Source organism: Pavona decussata, unplaced genomic scaffold (genome assembly GCF_977016875.1).
Source record: "Pavona decussata unplaced genomic scaffold, jaPavDecu1.1 SCAFFOLD_371, whole genome shotgun sequence".
Lineage (NCBI taxonomy): Eukaryota > Metazoa > Cnidaria > Anthozoa > Scleractinia > Agariciidae > Pavona > Pavona decussata.
Genome location: NW_028145747.1, coordinates 1,639,057 through 1,654,457, shown reverse-complemented (window position 1 = coordinate 1,654,457; position 15,401 = coordinate 1,639,057). Strand labels below are relative to the sequence as shown.

The window sequence follows — 15,401 nt, the reverse complement described above, 5'->3', positions numbered from 1 at the left end:
CACAATAAAAACCTGAGGTTGGTAATCTGGAAGTAAGTTAAAAATTTAAATCATTTGCCGCCATTAGCCTACTGTTGTTTAACACACACAATCCACGACCCTCTTTCACCTCTTTTTTTATTTTAGTTTAATAATCTTTTTACTCATGATCAGTCCCTCGGCTAAGCAGTGGCTAAAAACATCTTCTCTGCCTGCCACGGAAAGCCACTAGTCCTACAAGTTCATGCACAAACCGCAGGTCAGCTTATATTAAGCGAGGCATGTGGCCTCCGTCGCAATTAACACAAATTATTTGGTACTAGTAAAAGGAATAACATTGAGTTTCAGGTAGGAGCAATAAAAAATGCCTTCAAAAGCACAACGAATGCACCTTCGCGCAGTGGAAAACGTGCGGTTGTCTTCTGCATGACCTTTTTGTATAAATTGGCATCATTCCACAGAAGCCTTTCTTCGTTCTAGAAGATCTCACCAATAGCGAATCCATTCACGAAATGAGCCACTGTAGTTCTAAAACCGTGAATAAAATTTAAATTCTAGCGGTCAATTGCAAGTACAAGAATTTAGCTATAGATTAAACCCAAAACAAAACAGAACATATAATTACCACATAACTGATTGTTTGTATCAATCAGTAGAGTCTCTGTTTACGGCTACAGCATAAAGTCAAGCATTTGCATGCTATGGGCACGCCGCAAAACATGCTTGCTTTTTTCTAGTGAAAATGTCATTATTTCGCAATAAATATTCAACTGGTATATGTTGAATCGATTTACTTAAAGGTGAAAAATTCAAATGGAGCAAAGATTCGACACTGAGCAAAGCCTATTGCAATAACAGGATTAGTGAAACATCGATTCAGTTCCATTCATTTCCTTTTGAAATAGTAAATGCGGCAAAACTCAAAAGCCGTTCCAGAAGACAACGTTTTATCGAATCAATCTGTCGCATATGTCATTATTAAAAATGATTCAAACACGATCAGAGATTCTGTTACTGGTTCAGCGTAGTCACCGCCTCAGTGAAATCCTAAATTGTAGTCATCGTAGATATGTATTAACGATACTGCAAAACATTTCCACATGGTGCAATTGATTTGTTTTATTTAGTTGTGCGAAAAACAAATATGCAATTTTCGCCTATTCTTTTAATACCATGACCCAATGAAGCGTCACAAATACTATGTTGTTCCCTCTCACCTTGTTTATATAGGAAAATGTATTCAAATTGTCTTAATCACTGAAAAACTTCTGGTGGTTTGAGTCCACTATCCTTGCTCTAAGGTTTCGAGTTCTGAAAAGTCTTTTGATTCGGAGGGGTCTTAGGGTTGAACGAACTGTAATACATGAGGACTCCTCCTTTAAACAACTACAGCGATACGCCATACTGACCTTCTCTGCCGGTTCATGCAAACAGCTAATCTTCTCTGAAGGCTGATCTTTCTTGCTGGGATCAGAATCTTTGTTCCTCGATCGCAAACTGAAGACCACATGAAATGCTTTCAATGTATATAAGTTTTGTCTCCCTGCAAATTCAATTTGTGTCGACGAAAAAGTTCCCAAATTTTTCCCAAAATTGTCTTCTTGCATTGAAGAAGTCACGGAAATTAACTATGCACCAAACCTTAATTGACCATACCCCGCCTCCTGTGAGGAAAAGGAGAGGTACAGTCGAGGAATGTGACGCAATATAGATTTTTGACCGTTTTAGTGGACTGTCTGACAAATTTTTTCAGACATTTAGAGACTCGTTTGACCATCCACAAATTCCCTGCAATGGGTATTTGGACAAAAACCTCAGCTAAGTTCAAAAGCTGCACCACTGCCCCGCCCTACCCTACTGCGGATCGGTTTTCGCCAGTGGAAGGCGTATGCAAAGCAATAAATCCCAAAACTGTGGAATACAAGGATCCGGTAATCTGGAAGGCGGAATCCGCAATACAGAATTGGAAACTATTTGAGAGAAACTGCAAAATCTTATTAGCCACTATTAGCGGGGCGGGATCAACGTCAACGCAATTTTAAAAATATGATTATTTGTACTCAGCGCTCTCTCCCCGCTCCACCTCAATCCTCCGAAGTGGCCTTTTTTTGGAATATCCTTTCCACTCACTTAATTTACTCACTGCAAATAAAGGCATTTTCTATTTCTACCCTACCCCACTGAAAGTGAACGGTGCCTCGGTTTTCATCTCGCTTCCGAGAACACGACTATGCTGGAGTCATTTCATATTTCACAAAACTTTCAAAGCTTTTAGTTCCCGCTAAGATGATGAGACGATGGGGTGGGCACATGTTGCTTTTTAAAACATCTTCTCAACTGGACCCATTGCGTAATGTCTCACATTATAAGTACGTTCTTCATCTTCCTAAGGTAAAATACGTCAATGTAATCTTTACCTACATAAATCTGCCAATGTGGTAATCCGAACCTTGCTGACATCTACCCGATTTTCTCCTAAATGGACATGTCATCCAGTACAATGAAGATTTTTTTATAGTTTAATTCGATCTCTGGCTACTCTGGAATAAGATAGAAACGGAATGTTTAATGTAATTCATTCTTCACGTTCCGCAATCTAGTAATTTGCAAAAAGGTAAAATGGTACAATTAATAACAATTCTAAAAACAAAACATAAGCATTCTCGATGAACACTTTGAATGTGCAATCAGAGCAAACTTCGTACAAAAATATTGTTTAAAAGAACCGACACAGAACATTAAAGAAATTGATGGTTTTAAGCGGACACTTTTAAATAATATGTTTTATACGAAATGATTTTTAATATATTTTTTGAACAATTTTGAACATATTTTGAATTTCATTAAATTACCGTAAATAAGTTTTCTTTTCTTAATTATTATGTAATAGTTAACATTGTTGCTGAAAGTCCCTGTTGAATGGAGTCTCAATAAAGTATGTATGTATATATGTATGTATATATGTATGTATCTATGTATCTATGTAAAGTTGCTCCTTTCCACAGCGCACAACCCCCGCGTTGCACCGACGAGTTTAAAATCGCTGAAAGCCATTTGATATTCGTACTCGTTGGAGGTACTGACTGGTTTAATTTTTTGTAGGTGGAAGAAGAAACCACTCCGGCACAATAAGCAGACTACCAAATGAACATAATAACACGGATGCTAGTAAAGTAGGAAACCACACTGAGCCATTGCAGTTCAACGCTATCGAGCACCGGATACAGCGTCGATACAGGTCATGGTTCCACTCCTAGTGGAGTAAAGCTTGCACACAGACCTTCTGAGAACTTATTATAGTGAACTGACATAATGGGTTGAAGTTGGCAATCAGACAGACCAGCAGCATCCTTGGAACATAATGAAAAAGAAAACGTAATAAGTGCTAACAGAGGTGAGGCTGCCTTCAAATAAATGGAGTTCTCTTTGTTACTAACTTGCTTAATTGAGATCGTAACCACTAAGTGCCTCAACTGCTTTTCAGAAGTTGGCACGCCTTTTTGACAGTACCCTCTTAGAAGCGAAGTTGTTTGTAAGTAGCATATATCTCTGCTCTAAATAATTCTCAAAGTTTAACGCAGTTTCTACATTCGTAGAGTTAGTTACATAATTATAGGGTAAACTTTTAAAAATGGACCTGAAACCACGTTTATTCATGATAGTTAAAACGTTTCTCTGGTTAAAAATATATGTACGTTAAAAAATCAAAGTTTTAAAATACCCAACATTTCGGCCAAAACTTCAGCCTTCATCAGGGGAAGTGATAAGAAATTTAAAAAGTAAAATTCTAATCACTATCCCCTGATGAAGGCCGAAGTTTTGTCCGAAACGTTGGGTTTTTTAAAAAATTGTGTTTTCTATACGTATACATATTTAATTTTTAACCAGAGAAACGTTTTAACTATCATTTTAATAATTTCTGTAACACATTTTAATTGGCAAAAATTTACTGTTAACAATTAGGATAAAATCTCGCGGTCTTCATGGCGAGACGTTTTTAGAGGCTGTCTGCGTTAGAACGGATAAGTCAAATTTCGGCTTTTCACCGATTTTGCCCGGTGAGGGTAAAAGGAGGAAAGAGTTTGCGGAATAGTATGTGGAATGGCGTGCGGAATGGTATAATTATGCGAAATACGACTTACGCGGGAAATAAATTAACTGAAGAGCGCATCCTGTTTTCGCGCCAATTTTATAAGAGCAGCAGTTTTTTCGATGTTGCGGACTATTAAACAACCAAACAACAGATCTAGGATTAGAAAATATACGCCTGGGATAGAACATGTCTGATCGCTGGTTAGGAAGTGACAGTGAAGAAATCGATGAAGTTTCGCATTCAAGGAACTAAGAATAAATTAAGATTCTAGTTGGCAAAAAGAACGTGGCAGCGAGTAGCCTAGACAAAAAGCAACACCAGACTGGAGAAATAACATCGGTCCAAGGCCAAAACTATTATGTGAGAAATTTTATATTTAAACTCGGTCATTTTATCAGACTCTTTGACGGTTACAATTTGTATAACTCATGGGAAAAATATGTTCTACTCTTTCTTACCTTACATTTTCGTCGAGCGACGAGTGCGCAAGTCCCTGTTGAGCTGCTGAGCTAGCTACTCAATCTCGTACCCAGAGTCTTCAGGCTTTTTGGTCAGCGGGGCAACGCCGGGAAGACTCTGGGGACATCGAAAAAATTCAATTTTTTTGATTGGCTGTTCCGAAACGGTTTCCATTGTTTTACCGCAGAAATCCTGCGGTAATAAAATTCGATGTCCCCAGAGTCTTCCCGGCGTTGCCCCGCTGACCAAAAAGCCTGAAGACTCTGGGTACGAGATTGCCAGCTACCTAGCTATTTAATACGGCGATTCAGGTAGCTATAGTTCAGTTACGCGTTATCGAACTAAACATATCCGTCTTTAACTAAGGTCTTTCAGTGCCAGACGTCCCAACCTAAAATGAGATTTAAAAGCGAAAAAGCCCTAGAGCAAAAAAGCAGACGACAAGTATGGTGTCTAATTATCGACACTGGTTGTTTCAAAAGTTGTGAAACTATTCTTATCACAAATGCATTTTGGTCAAATTGTTGTTCATTTTCCCGCTCATGATAAATGAATCAGCGAGGATACAGGGTATGAGAATTGATCTTTCACCGAGGGTTTAAAAAAAAAGAAAAAAAGGTTTATTATTTGCACTCGGTAAAGGATCAATCTTTGTCCTGAGAAGACTTCACGCTGCCACGTTATTTTTGTCAACCGAAGTCGCATGGAGTAAAGTAAACAGGAAATTTAATTTACTACGGGTTTCTTGAATGCAAAAACTATAAACAGTTTTCATCGTTTTCTTTACTCTCACTTCTTCCAAATCAACAATCAGACGATCAAATCCTCGAATTGTTGTTAATATTGAGCAAGAGTCCGCGGCATCAAAAAAGCTGCTGCTCTTATAAAATTGGCGCGAAAACATGACGCGCTCTTCAGTTAATTTATATACCGCGTAAATCGTATTTCGCATAATTATGCCTTTCCGCACGCCATTCCACATACCATTCCGCAAACTCTTTCCGCCTTTTACCCTCACCGGATTTTGCCTGATTTTTTCTACGAACATCAATCATTATATCCCATAATCAAATATCACATTTACTGAGCTCAATGCGTTTTTGTTTTTTTTTCGTTGTTGGCGAGACGGTTTACAAGGTGACCCCAAAACTACCCAATTTACCTTAAGTTTGGGGACTCTACAATTTATCTATACATTGCCGGCGCTGGCAAAACGTCATTCCTGGCTCAAAAAGCTTGAATATTTTACAAATTGAAATTCCATTTGTCAATAACAACTTAAATGTTCAACTTTTGTTTTCTGTGAAATTTTGACTGTTACAATTTTTTCAAAATACCTCCTGCTAAACTTCAGGATGCATTAAACGTGGCATACATGTAGTTAAAGCCTATTTTCACAAATGTGGGACCTGACTTAGGGTCAAGTCTATTTTAACTCAAAAGTACTAACACCAATCTACTAATGTATGGAATAAACTTTGTGGGCACTCTACGCTGCGTGCCGTACAGAGCTCCGCGATTTCTCTAATATTCACGGATTCACGGATTTGAACATTTTGTTTCGTGGCCGTTTTTTTCATTCGCATCGCACGGCTCTCATGTGTCTGTAAACACACACGAATTTAAAAGCTCTGAAATAATTCTACCAAAAGCCAAAGATTATTTTCCCGTATTCGCCATTTGTTAACGTTTATTTTAAAATAGAGACTAGAACTATTACTTACTATAGGAGCAGAATTGACACAGTTTTAAAATTCCAAACATTTTTCCCTGGGCGCTATCTTGCTCTCGCAGAAAATATCATGTTTACTTTATTCGACGGCCGTTTACAGGTCATTTGTAAACGAAAATGCTTTCTTCCAGACAACAATCGATAATTTTTCATTATGTTACGTGTTTCAAGCTGTACACAGATACTTTAATCGTTTATTAAATTAATTTCTGAAAAAATATTTTTTCGTGGCCGTGTTTTTCTCATTCGCACCACACGGCTCTCATGTGGTTGTAAACACACACAAGTTTAAAAGCTCTGAAATAATTCTACCAAACACCAAAGACTATTTTCCCGTATTCTCCATTTGTTAAAGTTTATTTTATAGAGACTAGAATTATTACTACAGGAGCAGAATTGATACAGTTTTGAATTTCCAAACATTTTTCTCCGGGCCGCTCAGTTGCTATTACACCAAAAAATTATCATGACGTGTAATTTGAAGGCCGTTTACAAATCATTTGGAAACGAAAATGCTTTCTTCCAGGCAACTATTGATAATTTTTGTTTATGTTACGTGTTTCAAGCTGTACACAGATACTTTAAACGTATCGATGCCACCAATATTCGCAGAGAAATTAGTTTTTGAACATTTTGTTTTGGAGCCGTGTACATGCAACGCATTTGCGCCGCTCTGCTTCAATGCGCTTGGACTCTATAAACACGCACAAGTTTTAAACACTTTAATATTTCAGGCCACAACCAAGCGTTAAAGTGTTAAAATTTTTGTAAGGGCCAGAATTGTTTTAGTAGCAGCAATATTGACTGAGTTATGATTTTTTCAAACATTTTTATCCGACTGCCAAATAAGTCTGGGAACCCTGTTAAGCAACGACGACGGTAGCAACAACATTTGAACAAAAAAAAATCGCTCCGCAATTAAATTTTGATACATTTCTTTGCCGTCCTCCACAAAACAACAACGTGAAATGACCTAATCTAAGGCATTAAGGGAGAACATGAGCAAACGACGGTGAATTTTTCTTACTCTGTTAACTTGAACGCAACTCCTACCAATTTAGGCAACTTGCTAGCCGTTTCCTAGTCTAATGCGTTTCTGAGTAACAATCAATATAACTTTTTTCCTTATTTTACATGTTTCAAGCTTTACAAATATACTTCAATCGTTTCGGTAGGACAAATATTCGTGGAGAAACTAAGTTTTGAACATTTTGTTTCGGGGCAGTTTCGTTCGCACCGCACGGTTCTCATTCAGTTGTGAACACACTTAAAGATCTGTGCCAAGTAACCAAGAGTGATTTCCCCGTGTTCTCCTTTTCTTGACGTTTATTTAGCTATAGATTTCAGTAGGAGCAATATTGACTGAGTTGTAAATTTTACACATGTAATGAAGTAAGAGAGAATATAAGTTTAATTCAGGAGTAGACTAACAACGATAAAACTTAATGTCAGGCATCAATTTATTGTTCACCTGCGCTGTGAAGCTTCCTACTGCTTGGAAATCTGCGAAAATACCGTCGATTGCATCTACCCGTGAACGCACGCGCCAAAAACATGTTTTCACGTGACGTCAAACGGCTGAGTTTCAGGTGTCAAACTTTGAAGTTTTCCCGCCCAAATGTGAAGTTTTGCTTCTCGGCACTGATCAGTGCCACTGCTCAAAGGGAAGATGTTTTCAATCAACAAGAAAGGACGAAATTATCAGAAAGGCGTCCCTCTTTTAAGCGATTTACGTAATCAAGTGAAAGAACTTGCGCAGGATTATTCTTTTTCAGAATTCGAAGTTGGAAGGCGACTACGCATCAGCAAGGCCAGTTTCAAAAATCGTTAAGCAGTATATCTTGACTGGAAGCACGGCTCCCAAACAGTCGAATCACGTTCGAACAGTTCCTAGGTGTACTTTCCAAGATTCTATTCTGTTGGAGACCATGGCGCAAGCAAGTGGTTCGTCCTCTCTTAAATAACCCTTTGCCTCCTGTCGTGTTTCCATAGGTTTTGCAGAAATTGAATTCTTCCAAGACCGTTAAAATTCACCAAAATGCGCAGTAGATAAATGAGTGGTGGCTTGCAAAATTAACTGCATATTAAACTGGAATGATTGAACAAATGTTTTCCGACGTACAGTAATATGGTTACCTATTAATTGCCGAAAAACACAGTTGAACGCAAAACTTGCTAAAATTCACGGCATGTTGATGAAGACCTTTCGCATATCAACTTCAACCCGCTTATGCAACTTGTCCTCGATTACGCATTTGTCGCTTCTCAAACGCATATATGAATTGACAAAGACACAAAAATCAACAAAAAGCTTTCCAACAAACCATTTAATTGAAATAAACAATACATTTGCGATTGGAGGCAAAAAAACTGAAAGTTTTTTTGCGTGCGTGCAAACACGCATTAAAATTTGAAGACGCTTCGTGTTTGTACAAAGCGATCACTCGCAGTAAATTCGGGCACGTTTGCGAAAATTACAGAAGGTACAGAATTCTGGTTCAAATCATGACTTAAACGATTTGTAGAAAGCAAATCAACATCGGAAAACATCATTTACCGTGTTGTCGCCATTGCCCTGGTCTTGTAACGTCCGTTTGAAGCCCGAGGTTCGATTTTAATTTTGAGCCGTATAATTTTCGGTGGCGGTGTGGAAATTGCGCTCGCTGTTGACGTAAAACCATTGCTTCAGCATATATCAATAAGTCTTCATCCACGTCTCTGAGAAGGTCCTCGATACTTTTTCGGCTCTCCTTATCATATCAGTGAAGACATTTTTGCTGATTTCTTGACCGCGCTGACAGTGAACGGTCAAGAGAACAGAGTGAACCACACATTTGGGCGGGAAAACTTCAAAGTTTGACACCTGAAACTAAGACGTTTGACATCACATGAAAACATGTTAGTCCAGTCATTTTATGAAGAAAATTCGGTCAACCTGCCACTAATTGCAACAGAAGGTATTTCAACGGTTTTATACTCAGAAATGTATCCTTAATAACATACCAAAAGTCCCAAAAAATCCCATTAGGGGAAGTTTCCAAAAAACGGGATTTATTATGAAGCTCTGAGAACCGTTTTACGACGGCATGGGAACGAGGCTGGCTTATACTTTTTTTATATAATGCGCGTGTAAAGATCTTAACTTAATAAAATGTTATGAAATTTCGTGTTTAAATGTTCAATTTAATGTGTTCCTAATACTTTAAGTAACAGAAGATATTGTTTTGGTGAAAAAAAAGCTGTACTAGCGAAACGCTTAATATATTGGTGAAACTTTTAAGTCTGCTTTTTTGGGTAGAGTGTTGTTTTGTTTTGTTTTTGTTTTCAAGTTTACACTTGCCGAATTGATTTCGTTTAGGTTTTAAAAAAAAATAATTTAATTTAAATATGTTGTAAATTATTGTGGGAAAATAAAACGTTGCGGGTTCACTAGAAGTCGGTCTTGTAGGAGCTGGCGCCTTCGCTGTTACACATGTACGTTTCACTCCGGAGTGTTTGTGCTTGCCTTGCACGTTTGTAATATTCAGTTTCTGTCAAGCAAAATGGCTAGAAGACGTGATTCTGCAATGTTTAGTTCTGGTAAGACACACTCAAGAGTACCTACAATATTCTTAAGTTCTTATAACAGTAAATTGAATTAAGTACTTCTTCACACTAAACATGTGTCTTCGGAAAGGGTCGACCTGCATGAATAAATAAAACATGCACAAACACCGAGATCATTACAAAAGATACAGACACGTAAATCCTATTAATTGCGATTCTTTAGAAAAAGACATTGTACACCTTGCGGAATATTTTCAATCAGATTTCTGATATTTACACAACGGAAAAACATGCAAGTACACATCAAGTGACCAGTGTACGAGATTCCGATGTCAAATATTCTTACAAAGCATTTTCGTAAAAACAAAGTAATTTGATAAACATTTCTCAATTAAAAACTTTAGATATCAAAGCCATCAGTTAACTACAACAAGTTAGGGGCTGCAGCTGTGCTGAAAAGCACCCAGTCACGTTTTATTTTCCCGTACAATTTGTGGTCAGTAATAATTTTTCCCGCGAAATTCTCAACCGGATTGAAGTCCGCGGGAAATTGCATACAGACAAATCTATAGAAAAATCAGAAAGAGGCAGTACAACGTCTTGCACAATCATCTTGTCTGCCCCAAAAAATAAATTTCTGATTGTTTTTCTTGATTGTTTTTTGTTTTTTTCACGAAAATTTTTTGAAAAACATAATATTTTCTAGCATATTTCATTGAAAAAAAATTGCATCTAAAACCACCACAGGGTCTATTAAGTATGCTTGGTACATTCTAAGTTGCATCCTGATTATTTTTTAGACCATCAAGAATCCTAAAATGGATGACAAAATCACTTGCGCAATTTGCCAAAAATTACTTGATAACGTAAAGGACGTCGTAACTCTTTTGTGAGAAGGGAAGGGAGGGTATTAACTGGGCAAGCATAGAGCGCAATGACATCATTCAACCTGCTCCGGTCAAAAGGTACACCAAACATACCGCCGCACATACTGTCACCCAACTAACATCACCAGAGCTAAGAAACAGGAGAGTACCATTTCACAATTATCAAGTAGCCGCCGTTCTTTTGATCGCAAGGCTGAAAAGTCTTTCAACTTTAAAACTGACTGTTTATTCTGTGAAACGAAAGTTGATTTCGAGGAACCTGAAAAGAGAAGACAAGGGGGTGTGTTCAGGGTGACAACCCTCGACACTAAAGATACTGTGTAACAAACCTGTTCCGAAAGGAAAGATGAGTGGGCAGAAGTGGTACATGTTCATGATTTGCCAGCGGCCGATGCCATTTATCATCAGGCGTGCAGCGTGAACTTTAGGACCAAAAAGCAAATCCCACTGCTATTTGCCTCAGAACATCCTGGTTTTAAGAAAAGAAAAATTGGACGAATTTTACGATAACCCGTCAAATCAGGTGCGTACCCATGGGAGGGTTCCAGGGGTTCCGGAACCCCCCTAAACGAAACCAGCTTTTGCTCGCAGTTATAGAAAAGGAGGCTGCCGATAGAAAGAAAACAACGCTTTTGAGTCTACACGATGGGTCGAAAGGCATGAAGCATACGAGGTATTTTTTGACATGTTACCTTCTGTCGTCAAGACACTTGAGGCCATCTCCCATGAGCGACTGTTCCAAAACCAGTACAGCAACACTCCATGGAACTGGAATAGTGAAAGTCGAAATAAAGCGTGTTCGCTTTTAAATGCTGTATTGAGGTTTCCCTTCCTCATCACTCAAGTTACTGCTATGAAGTACTTATCGTTCGTAAACCCCCTGAGCATTAGGCTACAGAAACACGACATTGATGTGTACGAGGCATACCGCCAAGTTGATGACCTCAAAGGCGACCTCAAGCTATCCTGAGAGCAGATTGACGCCCGGTTTTAACAATGGCTTGAGACAGCTGCTACTCTTGCAAGAAAAGTCAGCATCGAACCCTCTATTCCAAGGCCGACAGGAGCATCGCAGTAACGTGGGACGTGGAGGCAACGACGCCCGAAGAGTATTTCAAGAGGGCTCTTGCAATTCCCTTGCTAGATCACTTAGCTACCCAGAAGGACTACTGTCTCGCTGTCTCGATCAGCTCAAAGATGCACTTTAGTTTTATTGCCTCAGGTCATCGACTTTGAACTCCTCCGTTGCGCCGAAAATAGCTGCAATCTTCACTACACAACGCGGTTAAAGCTCTGGCTAAATGCGACCATGATTTCTATCCCAACACTCACAAGTTGTTACGAATCCTCTGCACCCTAATAACCTCTTCAGAATGCCAATCTTTTAGCCGATTGTAGGCTTACTTACAGGCAACTATGTATAGTGAACGAGAGTTTTCCCTTGCTGTCATAAACATCCACTATGACCAGGATGTTGACGTTGATGTTGTCATTGAAATTTTGCTCAAAAACACCCACGACGCGTGTTTCTCGCTGACCTTCTGTCTACTGATCGAGTAATAATAACAGAATCCTAAAAAAAAAACTGTAAAAGAGCAGAACGTACTAGTTGACACGTCAAGAAATGCTTCTTCTAGTGACACGCGTATGCCTTCTTAACGGCTGTATAATTGAACTTCCTAGAGTGACTGATTTCCGACGAGTTAGAAATTAAAACGTGCGTACGTACGTGTGATATTTTCGTAGATAGTATTGCGAAAGCCTATTCTATTTTTGTCAGACATATCTTGGTTATCAGTATCATTGAAAACCAGTTGTACCTAGTAGCTGGGTACTGTTGGACGATAATGAAATGTTACAGGATGTCTTTAGTACAGACCTTTCTAAGTGAAAATTTGAAATACTGCATGGCTTTGAGCTTAATTGAGCTTATACCATATTAAGTAAAGTTATCTACAAGGTGAAAGTTCGCAGAAGTATCTGAAGTAAAATTGATCAAATTTGGATGAATTAAGTGCATTTCTGGAGATAAATAAGCAGAATAAAACCAACTTCTGGTTTTTAACCTCGTTTCCATGTTGCACCAAATCGGGAGTTATTAGTCATTAAAATTTTGACATGTTCCCGTGCTTGGATCCTTTGGGACTTTTAGTATGTTCATCTAGATACCATTTCTTAATGATTGGCGAAGAGAAACGTTCTGTTGCAATTAGTGGCAGGTCCAGCCACAAAATGACTGGACTATGTTTTGGGCGCGTGCGTTCACGGGTAGATGCAATCGACGGTAGGTCGATAAAAATAGCAAACGGTGGATCTAAGAAAGGAACTTAGGGAGTAATTTCTTCCACTGAATTTGACCTGCTCCTTCCTCCCATCAAAAGGACACTGTTATGCTCGGTTATCATTCGTTGTCAGAAGAAGTAGCGAGATGAAAGCACTTCAGTGTTTGCCATGACTGATTTCAGTTTCTTAGCTAAACAAATGTCAATCCGATCCAAGTTTTTAGCTTTTGACACAATTAATCGTTTGCTGTTTCTTGTAAGAGACACGAAAACTTAACTTTTAGGAATTTTCTTTCTAGCTGCAGCACTTGATTTCCATGTATTTGTGGTACAAACAACCCGGCCTAAACAGTCGAACTCCAAAGAACTTGAAAGAACTCGTTATTTTTGAACACAAAATGAAGAAACCAACGAAATGTAGAACTGGCGTGCTCAGCCAATCTGGAGCGAGTATTTTCGCCGCTCGACCTATCAGAAGTAAGTAATCTTGCCCTCAGGGAAAGGAAAATTAAGAAAAATTGCCCTCTGTTACAACAAATCAGCATTCAAAAAAAAATTGCCCTCTGTATTACATTGTTGTTGTTATTGTTGATGGGCAGTTTGCTGCATATGCAATAAATATATATATAACTGCAGAAAGGATGAGAAACTGGTTAGGTTATTACGTTCATACGCTAAGCAGATTTCTATAAATGCTATGATAAAAATTGGAGCTCCGCTTTTATTATTACTATCTACCAAGCTCTCTACCAAGACAGGACAAAGATCTTTCTTGTATAGAGGGGTACATGCCTGGAACTCCCGGCTTATCTGTTGGCGCTAGGGCATATAGTTTAGACAAGTTAAAAAAAATTTAAGTCAGGGATAATTTATAGGTTTTTTCCCCTTTTTATTTAATGTTATATCTGTTCAATTCCCTTGTAACTTGATTTGTCTCTCTTTAATGCTCCCAACCCATGAAATCAGACAGAACAACAGGGGGATGAAGAACTCGAATTGCTTTATAAATGTTCATACAGGTTGAGTTGCTAGGCAACGAGAGTGTTAAGCCTGTTGTGGGGTCAAATCCCCAAGCCATTTAGAGGTCCTAATCCTCTCTAAGGTCCAATCACCAGGCCACCGAGAGGTCCTTATCCTCTTACGGGATCCTAATCCTTAGGCCATTTAGAGGTTCTAATCCTCTCACGGGGTTTTAATCCCCAGGCCATTTAGAGGTCCTAATCCTCTTGAAAACTTAGCATGAACTCATTGTTACCATGGTAACAAAGCTATCCTGGGGTCCCATTCTACCAAGACAACTGACCATATGAGTCTATGGGGCAAAGGGTGACCTGTATGGAGCACTTCATCCCCACCCAGAAGAAAACAATCATAACCTGGGAAAGTATAAATTAGGAAATAAATATTATTACAAGATAAGATTCGAAAATGTAAAACAAGAGACTCATGAATAAGATAAAAAAATAATCAGACGACGTGCCTGTAAAAGGCGGCACTGTGCTTATTAAATAACTGTAACAATGGTAAACTCTAATCTCAATGGGCAGACAGGCTGCACAAGTCCAGTCCAGTACTAAGCCTAATATAATCTCAACTTTTGTTGCAAAGCCTTTAATGGGCAGACATATTGCATAAGGCCACAACAGCGCTGGGCTATATAACTACTGAAGTCGGAACAAAGGAGCGTGGACATGAATATGAAGCTGGCAACATGCCTGGTACTATATCAAATAATGCCAGATAAATTGATTACTTGGAATAGATCAAGACTACTAACGTAAGTGGCAAATATACTAAAAAGTCAAGGGGGTGGGTGGGTGGTAGTTTGTGAAAGTAACAGTTGAAATGGAGAAGAATTGTGAACTTTACACGTGGGAAGGCGAGAGAAGTCTATGTTTTGATTGACAGCGACACTTCCTGCATTGTGATTGGCTTACTTATGACACAGCATGTCAAATGCACGAGGTCGAATTGACCTTTAGAGTTAAACACAGTGGTCATTGTCTTGTTAGCACTTTGCGTGACTGATACAGATGGTTTCATGGTTGTCACATTAACTTCAGTTTATATTACATATAAATTGGCTTAAATTTCTCATTTAATTCTATATTTTATATTTATCGATGGCCACCCTAATTATGTTGTGTTAGCTTTTCTGGTGTTACCCTCGTTAAATATTGTCTTTATTATTACCATTATATTATTATTATTATACCGCGATGATTAAGTTTTGCCTGTTGAGAAATGCAGGAAACACAGGGAAGCAGAGAAAACTAAGGTGAGGAACAAGGGGGTGAAGGAATTTCCTCTTCACAAAAGAGTGGATATAAGGATCACCAATAATGCTCTACCAGAAACCCTCAGGTGAACATCATACAGGAAGAGAACTGAATGGAGGAAATCATTACAACACGACGATACAA

General features: G+C 38.5%; 1 long non-coding RNA gene across 3 annotated transcripts in view; it reads left to right on the top strand.

Moving 5' to 3' along the window:
- Positions 1–15,401, top strand: part of LOC146452409 (uncharacterized) — an 87,390-nt gene that overhangs the window by 38,453 nt on the left and 33,536 nt on the right. For all 3 annotated transcript variants that reach the window (XR_014859761.1, XR_014859760.1, XR_014859759.1), the window contains one exon: positions 3,082–3,373. This is a non-coding gene — a long non-coding RNA (uncharacterized LOC146452409). The remainder of the gene's footprint in view (positions 1–3,081; positions 3,374–15,401) is intronic.